Genomic DNA, 13,635 nt, shown 5'->3' with positions numbered 1-13,635 from the left:
ACTCTGATGCATCTTTTATCGGCTTGCCCGACATATGCCATCACGAGTTATATCCATCGACATAATGCGGCTTTGAGAGTGCTGTATTTCCATCTGCGGCACGCTTATAAGATAGACAGAACACCACTGCTGCCGTATGCTCCAGGAGATATTGAGTCCGTTGTCGTGAACGAGAGGTGTAAGATTTACTGGAACTTCTCGTTCGCGACTGTCAGGCCAATCGTTGCGACGAAACCTGACATCGTCCTCTTCGATTTCGATGACAAAATCATCTATGTCATTGAGTTCTTAGCTCTGGCTGAGAGCAACATCACAGTTAAAAAAGCGGAGAAACGGCTGAAATACCAATCACTTCTGTTTGAGCTACGTCAAATAAACAGAGGATTTAAAGTGAAGTTGGTTGTCCTTATCATTGGCTCTCTTGGGGGAATGAAGGAGTCATTCATATCTGCGCTCAAAACCATCCCGGCCTGTAGGCGTCAAGCCTTCAATTTGGCTGGCCAGATGCAGAAGGCAGTCATCCTCGGGTTCCTTCGTCTACTTAGGCAGCATGATTCTGGATTGCAATAGAGCTCACCCTCTGGTTAGAGGGAACACTATTGCAGAGCGATAAGGAAGTGTTTGCATCGCTTAGCTTGCTGGGCGGTCTTCGAGGTGAAGTCGGAATCCTCGAGGATCGTTCAGCGATCTCATTTACGAGTAAAAAAATAAATAAATTAATGAATAATAATAATAATAATAATAATAATAATAATAATAATGATAATAATATGAATTTCATAAGCTCTTGGAGGCCAGCTACACATGCATGTTACAATAGATAGAAAAATTTGGAAAAAAAGGTGTATTCAAATAGAACGCTGTATGTAATTGCAAAGTAATTGTTTTCACGGAGAGAAATATTCAGTCAAAATTACAGAATAATTCACGTAATCCGCAATGGGAAATCGTTTTTCGGCAATTTTTGTAGGAATGGAAGAGAAGAAATCTGAAACGTTCAGTGAACTTTCAGGCTCATCAAACATAGTACGAAATTGTCACGTAATTTTTCCCGAAGAAGTAAAATCTTACAGAAACTTCCCGACTTATTATGCCTCAAAAATAAAAAATTCTTGAACGTTCAACAATTTTTATGAAACTGGTGAGTCATTTCTACGTTCCGTTCCGTAAAATTTCTCAGTCGTTGGGGAAAAATTACGGAACGACTTATTGTTCCCACAGCGGTGAGTCATCAGACGGGTAGTTAATTTTTACGGAACAAATCGTAGAATTTATGTGGCGATTTGTATAATTTCAGTTCCGACTCACAAGTAATTTTTACGTTTTTTTTCTGTTAATTTTTATTGAATTTTTCCCTCCATGTTGATGGCGTCAGTTCTCTCAGGGCATGTTCATCGAATCCGTTAATTTCCGTACCGCTCCATTTCTATCAATTTAAATAACCATCTACAATCTTGCAAGTAGCTAAATAAAGAAATCGCCCTTGCATCATGAATAATATTCATCAATTCCGAGAGAAAACTCTCGGTGTGAAAAATTGGAGTAAAATTTTTGTCTTGAAACTAGGAGTGATTCAGTTATTGATGATAAATTTTTCCTTCACACATTGAATGCAAAAATCTCATAATAGTTATTTTCATCACAAGGTCCACAAAGTATTTTCTGACGAATGTGGCTTTGTAGGCCGAGCCGAAGACGAGGCCTATAATCACATTCGTCAGAAAATACTTTTGGACCGTGTGATGAATGCAATTTTTCGTCAGAAGGCCCGTAAACCGCGATCAAACCGAGCGAAGCGAGGTTAGAATCGCGGTTTACCGGGTCTTCTCACGAAAATTCCTTTTACAACGGGATGTTATGAAAGGGATCTCCAGGATCGCAAGTGCATAGTTCTGAGTCACATGTTTCTCCCTATGTGAAACTCGTGACCCAGTGGGTGGAAGCCATAATTAAAATGACCAGCATCGAGTCAGCGACTGTGAGTCTTTCAAAGCGGCGAGTTTCAACTTGGCATTGTCTTGCAATTCTACGCCGCTAGTACTAATGACGCGCACTACTGCCAAAGGGATTATGTAAGGAGCCGCAGCGCAATTCCACCAGCTGAGGCCACAGCGTCACCTGAGTGGAGCCCACGTGACTTTCAACATCTTTCCTTTTGCTTGAAAACTTCTACCCCGCGAAATAGGATATGGAGAGTTGACATATATGAGTGCAACTTTTAGGGTGATACACTGTTGAAAAAAATGAGCCAAATTTTTCGGAAAAAGCCCTTGAGTTCATTTAAGGGGAAAAGGTCACTGGAATTTAGAGTTTCTCTGAAAATTGAAGTAAAGCCCCATTTTTTAGTGGCAGGAAGACGGAAAGTCCACACTTTACATGACATTTCAAGAGAATATGAATGTTCACTGCCGAATTTAATTTAATTTTCAGGGAATTCTTTTAAAATTCTTGGAATTCCAAGAATTTTTGACGGAATTCCCTGAAAATTCAGGGGAATCTGGAATTGAAGGAGAGATTTCTCCTAACTTTCCTGATTTTTTAACGGTTTCCCGGAATAATTAAACTGAAATTTATACTTCCTACTACAGAATTTTCTGGCAACAGATATTCAATTTGAATTAAGAGGAAAAGGTCAATAAAGTTTCAAGTTTTTCTGAAAATTCCAGTAAAGTCCCATTTTTTTGGTAGCAGATAGATGGAAATTCTACACTTCACATGAATTTTCAAGTGAAAATCAATATTTACTTTCAAATTCCCTTCAATTTTCAGGGAATTCCCTAGAAATTCTCAGAATTTCAGGAATTTTTGAAGGAATTCCCTGAAAATTCAGAGGAATCGGGAATTTTTCGAGAAATTTACTGATTTTTCATTAATTTCCCCGGAATAATTAAATTAAAATTTACACGTCTCACAGATTGTTCCATCAAATTATGAATTTCAATAACAAAATTCCTTGAAATGTCAGGGAAATGTTACTTGGTAAAACTTGTGGAGACTCTTTCCGGAAATTTCAGTGGAAAATTTTCAAGTTATTGATCAGTATGCACCCAAAAAAAATAAATTTCAAGTTGAGATTCATGATCCGATATTGAGGCTTATGGAAGTCTCAAATTGAGACTTTCGAAAATCTGTTGTGAATTGGTAAACTAGGATAAGTGCTTCTTTGTCAAAAGAAATTTTTTTGGTTTGGAGAGAAGTAATTAAACAAAAAAAACCCATTTTCGAAGAAAAGTAGTCCCAATATTTAGAGATCACTAATATAGATCTGTTAAGTACATAAATACACTGAGAGAAAAATCTGAAGTTCGATTTACAATAAAAAAATAGTTGAGGCATTTTGGTGAACGATACGATTTTTTTTTGTATGCGGCACATAACATTATAGTAACTTCACAAGCGTAATTTTTGCAAATCAAACTGCAGTTAAACTAACCAAAATTCAAAAGTAACCACGACAAATCTATCGTGAGGAGAACTATAAAATAGAACAATGACTACATTCCATTGTAGTAATTACTTCTCCGGCCATAGTTACCGTAACCCATGAAAAATTGTTGAGGACTTTTTGACTATAATTCGATGGTGATGGAATATAGTCAGAAGAATTATATTTTTCTCTCAGTGTACAGTGAATTCTAATAAATACTCAACTAACAGAAGACATTTTTACAGTGTAAAAATTTAAGATTAGTTTATTAAATTTTGTTTTCTTCTAAAATCCGTAGGCGATCAGAATGTCCGATGGGAATGAAAAATTCACGTTTAAGAAGATTCTGAAAGATTCAAACCCCACTTAGTCAATCAACGTTGAGTCACACTCCTCCGGCCGTATTTTTGGCAAAGGGCGGGATATTTTTAGATCGCGACATGTGGGTCACGTCTACTGGGTCAATTATAGGGTTGGTGGACGGATTTCTTTTATAAATTCGTGGGAGCGAAGGATCGTCACATGGGAAAGTGCTACGTAATGTGTATTGCTTGCCTCTGCTGACGATTTTCAGCTCAAGATTTCCGATAGAGGTGCCTCAAAATACTGCCCTCTTATTAGCGAGAATCCCAAAATCAAAAGTAATATTTCCATTCACCTCTACGATTCCATATTCCTACTCAACCGTTGACCAATATCTTCTCAATAATTTTCATCAGATATGCAATGAAAATAACGATAAATAATTCTGTCACTCAGTTTAAGTGGATAAAAAAAAGGAATTACGAAAAATAACGGAATAATTCTTTTGTCACTCGAATCAAGTGGATCCGGACGACAAAAGGGAATTATGAAACGATGGAAATATGTCAATGCTTTCATTGGAATCGGTAATCCGCGAGGTTGAATGTCTTTTGGCGCAACGTGCATCGCAACCCCCACCCCCACTCCCCTCTTACTCCACCGGAATCCGTCCCTGAGCTAAAAACAGGTTGGGGTGGAAACACACCTCTTTAACTGCAGAGATGCCCCAGTTTGAGGTCATAGCTCTAGATACAGTAGAGTGTGGCCCCTCTCGAGTATGCGTCCGATGTGCAACCTCACCTCTCAACCCCGGTATCCAACGGCAACGTGACGTAACCAACGCGTCATAGTTGCGCTCTCACTCCGGTGCAATGACCCCAAAACGTGAGCGCAAGGGTGAATGGGCCGAGCGATGCAGTGCCACTTCGATTCCATGTCTGTTGTACTCGTTCTCATTGGCCTGCGCATCCGAACCCTCCCCTATCCACCCAGTTTCCTTGTTATTTTGTTTTTTTCAGTGATAAAGCTATCTCGCTCTGTCTCTCGCTGCAGTGGAAGATACCATTGGAGTCAGGCGGGGATTTAAACCTGTCAGAAAATTATAGTTAAAGAATAAATCCTTGAAATTTGAAGTTGAAACTATTAATGTTTTTCTCCATTTGCAGTAGAGAATACTATCAGAGTTTTTTAGAAAATACTAAGAGAAATTTTACACGTGTGAAAATAATTCTTGAAATTTCAAGTTGAAAATATTCAAATTTTTTATAAGGATTAATTTACATGCAATTTATGGATTTTTTGTTATCAGTATTTTTGTTGTTTCGTATTTCCAGTGATGAAGCACTCTCGCTCGGTCTTTATTTGCAGTGGAAAATACTATTAGAGTCAGACCGAAATTTTGCAATGTTTGAAAATGATTCTTGAAATTTCTAGTGAGAAATCTTGAAATTTTTGACAAGGAGAAATTTACATGGAAGTTGAGTACATATTGGTTCTAGTTTCCTTGTTATTTTGTATTTCCAGTACTAAAGACGGCAAGTTAAACCTGTTAGAGAATTATTCTTAAAATTTCAAGTTAAAAATATTAAAATTTTTGACAAGTTTACATGGAATTTATTTTTGAAATTTACATGGAATTTATGGATTTTTTATCGCGGTCTCTATATGCAGTATAAAATATTATCAGAGTCAGACAGAAATTTTACAATGTTTGAAAATAATTCTTGAAATTTCAAGTTGCAAATATTCAAATTTTGGACAAGGATAAATTTACATGCAATTTATGGATTTTTTGTTTCCAGTATTCTTGTTGTTTCGTATTTCCAGTGATGAAGCACTCTCGCTCGGTCTTTATTTGCAGTGGAAAATACTATTAGAGTCAGACAGAAATTTTGCAATGTTTGAAAATGATTCTTGAAATTTCTAGTGAAAAATCTTGAAATTTTTGAGAAGAAGAAATTTACATGGAATTTGAGTACATTTATTTGCTTCCTTTTTCCTTACAAATTATTCTTGAAATTTCAAGTTGAAAATATTAAAATTATTAACAACGATATATTTACGTACAATTTATGGATATTTTGTTTCCGGTCTCCGTGTTGTTGCCTATTTCTACTGAAGCTATCTCGCTCGGTGGCTCTTTGCAGTGGAAAATACCATTAGAGTCAGACAGAAATTTTACATTGAAAATGTAAAATTGTTGACAAAGTGAAATTTACATAGAATTTAAATATATTTTGTTTCCATTTGCCTTGTTATTTTGTTTTTTTTTCCCAAGGATAACGCTGTCTTGTCACTCTCTATTTGCAGTAAAAAAAAGCTATTAGAGTCAGGCACATTTATGACAACGACAAATTAACATGAAATTTACGTACATTTTGTTTCCAGTTCTCTTGTTGTTTCATATTTCCAGAGATGACGCTACCTCGCTCAGTCTCGCGTTACAGTAGTAAATACCATTATAGTCAGACATCCTATTTCCACTGTTAGAAAATGATTCTTAAACTTTCTAGTGAGAAATTTTGGAATTTCTTATTAGAAATCGCCTTCCTGAAAATTACTATTAAATTGTCCATAAAAATCTGGTTCTTTTCTAAAAGTATTCATCAATTTCCGAAAGCAGCTGCCATTTTATATTCCGAGTGATGAAGCATTCTCTCTCGCTCTCGCATGACAGGATTATAATAATTGAAAAAATGATTGGTATAATAGTCAACCTCCTGCGTTAATTCAATTGATTTAATTTCCCTCCGCTTTCCCCTCCATCCCATTAATTTTGACTGCTCTTCAGTCATATCCTCCAATTTTCTGTGAAATTTCAAATTTCATGATTTCATCTCCTATTAATCGAATTTAACGTATTTCTACGTTTTTCAAAAGTAGAAAATACAATAAGAGTCAGTCAATTAATTATAACAATTGAAGTAATCACAATGGTATGAATGATATTGATTTAGGTATTGATGATGATTTTATTTTTAATTCACTGAAGACCAGACGAGTATATTATTGTAATAGTCAACCCCCTGCGTTAATGTAATTTATCTAAAATTTTAACCTCCAGAATTTGAGTTACGATTATACCACTTTGAAGTGCGTTAGAAACGTTCAGTTGACTCCGCTTTCCCCTCCGTCTCATTAATTTTGACTGCTCGTCACTCATATATTTATTTTCACGGCAGCTGAGGGGCCGCGGGGGCAAACGTGAGGAAGGGAGGGGATAAGCTACAAAGAATTATGAGAATGGCACGAGTATCGAAGGGGGTGGTGAGGAGACACGTTATAGCGTCCAATTTACTGTACATAACACTGGAGAGGAGAGAACTGGGACAGGTGGGGTTGGTACGAGCCACATCAATGACGGTGGTGACGTCATCACCATCAAAACTGGGCCAAAAGGGGACCGGTAAACGGTGCTACGAATGGGTAAGTAAGGAGGAGCGGAGGGCTGACCCGTATGCAGGTATACACTATTCCCGGGATTTTCTGCGTTTGAGGTGAAGGTCCACCTTCGTCATTCAGGAGAATGATAAAAAAATATATATGTCATGGAAAAGTTTGTTGGGCTGACGGCGGGGGATGGGGAGTTTCCATGCGTGCAGCTGAGAGTGTTGAACGCATATCAATTTGTGGTTTATTCATGTTTTCATTTGTCTGTCTGCGAGAGAGGATTGAGCATGCAGTGACGCGTGTTCAATCACGTAACAAATAAACAGATTTGTTTGATTTGTCTCGATTTTTTCCGAGGGGATAGACAATTTTTTCCTCATTCTGCGTCATTGCGCTCGCGATGAGTAGAAAGTCAACAAAAATATCTGACATTTGATTTTTCCATTTATTTTTTGCAGATCCGGTATAATTTCTTTTAATGGATTTTTTAATTGGAATATTTTGATGGCTAGGGTGGGCAGGCAATGGGAAAGTAAATGGAACATTTGAAACATCGTTAAAAAAATGAGAAATGTTATTGTTGGAGAATGTTCATGAAATAATTTAAATGTCGATATTATCAAAACGAAAATCTCTTCTTCCGAATAATTGGTCAATACTAGGGGAGGATGGGGTAAAATGGACACTTCAGACTTTTTTAAAATTATTCATAACTCAGAAACAAATTTATCAATTGAGCTCAGTTTAGGCTCGTTACAAAGGGAAAGAATTGTTCTTTGCAATGAAAAAAAAATTATGACATTGTATCAACATTTCAACCCGTCATTAACATTTTAAAAAAAGGCAAAACTGTCCATTTTACGCCAATTTCCCCTATATTTTTATTTTTTACAGGAATAATGTCTCTAAATTATTTTATAAAATTTACACTCAAAATTATCTTAAAATTCGATATAATGACAAATAAAAGTTTTTGATAATTTGAATAAACAACTCATTTCGGACGAACATTGCTAACAAATAGATTGTTGTATTCATCTTTTGCAAGTCTAGTATAAATTCTTTTAATTCTATGATTGGGAAATAATAATAAATGGCGAGAATAGACCAGTGATAAAACAAATGATTACATTTCAAAAATCGATGACAAATAATGAGAGTGTCATTATTGGAGAATATCTATAAAATAATTCATTAGTCGACGTTTTAAAACGAAAATCTCTTCTCATAAATAATTGATAAATAATAGATTTTTATTTATTTCAAAAACAACTTTTTTAAATTTTTTATAAATTATTTTTCAATTTAAAATAAAATTAGCTGTGAAAATGTTCCTTAAATTGGATACAATGGCAACAAAAATTTTTCCGGAAAATAAAAATAAATAATTTATTCTTCTTATTCATGAAAAATCCAAGAAAGGACTAATGTGTTTCAAAATGTGTGCAGAATTCTTCTGTTTACGAAACCCAAAGAAGAACTTAATGCATGACATTTTTAAATGCACTTTATTAATCGCACCAATTAACAAACAATTCCTAATTATCAAATAAGTAAATGAAAATTGAAATCAATGGAAATATTTCATTTTTATCGAACGTTGATCGTTGAGTGTGAATTGCTAGACCTGTAATGGCACTAATATTAGCACCAAAGGGCTCTAAACATAGAAAACTTAATAATGAAACAATGTGCTATGTACCCGTCACGTGGCGTTATTTAGCAAAAACAGGAGGTACCTCAATGAACTATGATATTTCATGGGGATTGGAGGCTCACGGTGGAAACTAGGCCACTCTCGAGGGGTTATAGTGAATGAAGCTGATGACGTCATTGGGTGCAAAAGCCGGTAAACGGGTCACGCCTTGGCCTCACCATGGCCATATACCGACGAGGAATCAGTGGCTGTGGAACTGGTCACGTTTCGTCTGCTTTTGTCATTGAAGTGCATCTGGTGCACCTGCTTACGTGGAACTAGAAAAAGGGTTAACAACGCTAATTGATGATTATTTTCAACTTCTCGATCCGAAGGGCGGAGGTTATTGTAATGACTCCGAAAATCGATTGTGGAAATTTCATGATTTCTCCACGTTTCATGCCCCCTAGAAACTCTCCCGACACACTTAGAGACCGGTCTGTATGTGTGGATGTGTGTGTGTGTGTATGTGACCAAAATGATGTGCTACGATTTCTCTTGAACAAACGATGCGATTCAATTTTTCTTTCACGCAATCGATGTGTTTGCATGTAACTTAGAACTGATTAGATTCTGAACAATATCGCCTCAGCGGTTCTTTAGATTTTGCAATACAACTTGTGAAAAACGTCGAAAAATGACATTTTTTTTACAAATTTGATGATTCCTCTCAGAGAAACGATGAGATTGATTTCTTATCATCATAATTGATGCAACTTTGTATGATTAAGACTGGAGTGAAATTGCAGCAAAATCGTCTCAGTGGTTTCGGAGTAATTCGAACATGAATTTTTGAAATTTGAAATTTTTCAAAGATTTTTCAATATAGGTCAATTTTTTTCATTATTATTCTTTTTTATTCTATTTTTCGTTTTTTTTCATTAAGAAAATCAACCCAAAAAACTTTGAAAATTTGAGCCGAGGAAATTCAATGGAAAATATCTCAATAGAATATAATTTGTATAGAAGAATCTAATTCTGATGAATGAAGGAAAGGCAATTGGTCGCGAACATGAATTTTTGAAATTTGCGACCTTTCGAAGATTTCTCAATATAGGTCTTTTTTTTCATTATTATTTTTATTCTATTTTTAATTTTTTTCATTAAGAAAAACGAACAAAAAACTTGGAAAATTCGAGTCGCGGATATTTAATAGAAAATATCTAAATATAATAAGTTGTATAGAAAAATCTAATTCCAATGAATGAAGGAAAGGCAATTGGTCGGCAAGTTATTGGTTCGACCAACAGCCCAGTCGAATTATTTTTTAGTGGATCCATCTACATTCGATTGGGACTTCGAGCTGCACGTGCTTGGGTAAAAGGATTTTCCTTATTCCTGTCATAACAAACTAGTTGAAAGGCACGTGTAGTATGAATTCGCTTATGCTAAAAGTAGGCGGTTATGAAATGACATATTGAGTATCATTGGTAGGGGAATGATTATATAGATCAACAGAGTTATGATGATTAGGATGAATTTATGGATACGCATAGAAATAGAAAGCTGTCAGGTAGACTTGTGTAACCACTGGGGTGAGCTTTTCTTATCCTTATTATCCCATCAATTTATTACGAATTGATACTGTTATAGAAGTGTAATACTTGGGATTATTATATCGGGAGAGAGCATAGAGCTATATTAGGAACGTTATTTTCGACTTGGAGGAAACCCGTCTGAACGACCGAGCGTGGGCCGTATAACAGCTTAAGGTATATCCCAAGACAATATCACCCAAAAGTTAGTCTCTATGGATTTCCGAAAAACAATTCAAACCACTCAATTTATTGCATTTTCATAAATTATTGAGTTTTTCGATCCTCATGTGTTGTTCGTGAAGGCAACACTAACTGTTTGAATCAAATAAAAAATTATTTATTAATTACTTGTTTTAATTAATTAAAAAAAGATCCTCTTTTAAAAACTGAATTTAACGGTCTTTGTCAGCAATCTATTCCGCCATGCTTGACTTTAGATTCTTTCGTGAAGGCGTACCATACGATTTAACGACCGCGACTTTTTCATTTGTTTTGCGACTTGGTCACGTCCACGGGGATTCGCCGCCGTGTGATTTAGGCTTCAGCGTTGCCGAAGTTACTCTACACTGCTCGGGCGCATCTAGCGAGTTTCCGGCAACGTCGCATCATGGGCATTTTCATTTATACTGGGAAAAAATAATTCATCTGTCCGAAATAATTTGTTTTCTTCAGGAATTTTGGGAAATATGTTGTTCTAACAACTACTATAATCTTCTAGATACTTCAATTGATAAAGTCAAATTTTTTTGAATTGTTCCGGTTAGCCAGTCAATTGTAATTGGAGAAAAGCGACGCGCGACGGGGTTTCCCTCATAGGGTGACCAACTAGGGTTCACCGAGTTTTCATTCAAGATGAAAATAGTCAGCATCCACAATATTTACAAACCTTAAAAACTAGGGTGAAAAAGTTGTACGAACAATATTTTATGAAATCTGTAAACTTTGGTCGGAAGAAGCTCTCGAGTTTATTAAATATTTTAAAATTGATTATGGTAGTTTTTGTAACATTATATTTCTCTTTGAGATTGATGCCCTATTTTTTGCAATCAGTATCTGTTAATTTTTGCTGCTTAACCCTCCTGTAGTCGCACGTCTTCGCCGAACGTCATTGGTCGCGTGCTAAGTGCTGCGCCATCCGTACATTCTCGAGCGCAGCGTTGTCAGAGCCATACGACACTATAAACATATCACCGGCCAGCGACCCCCCACTCCGCACACGCTGCTTGGGACAACCACAAGCGTCGGCAACAACGCTCGTCAAATTTCCACTACGAGAGGAGTCGCACGGTGAGCGCTGCGCTCATTCTCGCTAACCGTGCTCGATAAAAAAAATTAAGTGAGAAAAAAATTGTCAGTGCAGGGCAACCCTACCGTGTTTAATCATCAGGACATATCATTTGAGGAACTCGTAAATAGGCAAAGTGTAATTCATCACATTTCTAGAGATATTGTGAAAATAACAACAGCGGCGGCGTTCAAACCACAGCGCGACCACTGCAGGGTTAAAAAAGTTTTTTTGTTTGCTCAGGTTGAAAAAAAGCACAACCGTATTCGCAGAATTTAACGATTGCGACCACTGGACGTCGGTTTAGGATTTTTTAAATATGAAGTACCCTTAGTGAAACGTAAAATAATTGTGATGGGAGAAAGTTAACGCCGAATTACTGCGATTCATCCAAGACCACCCGACTATCAATGAGGAGAACATCACCATATTCAACGCCCAGCTAGCAAAAACAATGGCGAAACACACTCCAACGACCAAATATAATTTCTTCAACTACACTCTTCCACCGTTCATCATCTATCTCATAAAATTAAAGAGAAGTAAATATAGATCATATCAGGCCAATAAAGCTAATAATCTCCAACTACTAAATCGACTCATCAAAGCAGAAATCAACTCTCTCAACAAAAATATACAGAAATTATCCCAGGAATTCAGATCCCACCAATGGTTAAAAGCATGTAGATCAATACAGGGCAAAAAAGGTAAAGAATACTGGTCCACAATTAAAAAATTGACGAGATACAGACCCGAAATGTCCATCAACGAAATCTCCTACAATAATCAAACCCTGACCTCTGACGAAGACAAAACCAACGCATTCGCCTCCTACTTCCATAACGCATATAAATTCACAGTATCCAATTCATTTGACGATCTCACCCTCCACTCAGTCGATGACTGGCACGTCGGCTTCCTTAATTCCCCAGTACAGCCTCCCGTAGAAATTCCCCCGATTTCCCCGAACGAATACATGAAAGCATTGTCAATCGGCAAAAACACTGCTCCAGGCCATGACAACATCCAACGAGCCTTTCTTAAAAACCTCTCAATCCACCTTCACATCCGCAAAATATTCAACTTCTGTATCATAAACTTACATTTTCTCTCCGAATGGAAAAAAGGAACTATAATAGTCATCCTAAAAGCCAACACAAACATCCACCAAGTCGATAGTTATAGACCCATCACTCTCCTTCCTTCCCTGGGCAAGATTTTCGAAAAATCATAACAGAACGCCTAAACTCCTCCACCTCTGACAAAATCCCAATTTTCCAGTTGGGATTTAGGGAAAAAAATCCACTCTCCACCCCCTCACAATCCTTATATCGAATATCCAGGCCGCCAAACACAATCTCAAATCAAATACATTGTGGTAATTAGGTAGAATAGCACCTCCTACTCATCCTGGATACTGATAGGTAAATATTAACTTTTTTATATTGAACTTGAAGTAATTTGACGTATATTTTGTCGGAACCTAGTTGCAATAAATGAATTTAACCTCCTTTGAGCCATCACACTTAATAACGTGGATGCTCATGTAGATGTACGGGACTTCCCTTTCTCCGCTTTCCCTTCTAAAAGCAATTTATGAAATTTCAATTATGAGGTGTTCATATAAATTCAACGTGTAGTGAAGCACTTATTTTTCAAACTATCAAGCTTCACCAGCACTTAGCATTACCCAAGGTTCGCGATGAGGACGCAGCTGGTATGAACCCCACAAAGGTTAAAATTTGACCCAGTCACCCCCTTCAAGTTATTTACCTAATTGAGTCCGACTCAATTTTTTTCCTGATTTCAATTTCTATTTATATTGGATGACAAAATAATTCAACTTCCTCGAAAAATTCGTTGGAGTCGTTATATTACCCCATTACCCACATTGTTTCTTGACGTTCAGGAAGCCTTTGACAGTGTATGGCATAAAGGTCTCGTCTTCAAGCAAAATGAATTGAACACCCCTCCATATCTCATCAAAATTATTCAA

The sequence above is a fragment of the Diachasma alloeum genome, unplaced genomic scaffold (genome assembly GCF_001412515.2).
Source record: "Diachasma alloeum isolate Michigan unplaced genomic scaffold, Dall2.0 Dall_scaffold_00871, whole genome shotgun sequence".
Lineage (NCBI taxonomy): Eukaryota > Metazoa > Arthropoda > Insecta > Hymenoptera > Braconidae > Diachasma > Diachasma alloeum.
The sequence above is the reverse complement of the archived record's forward strand: the minus strand, read 5'-3'. Positions refer to the sequence as shown.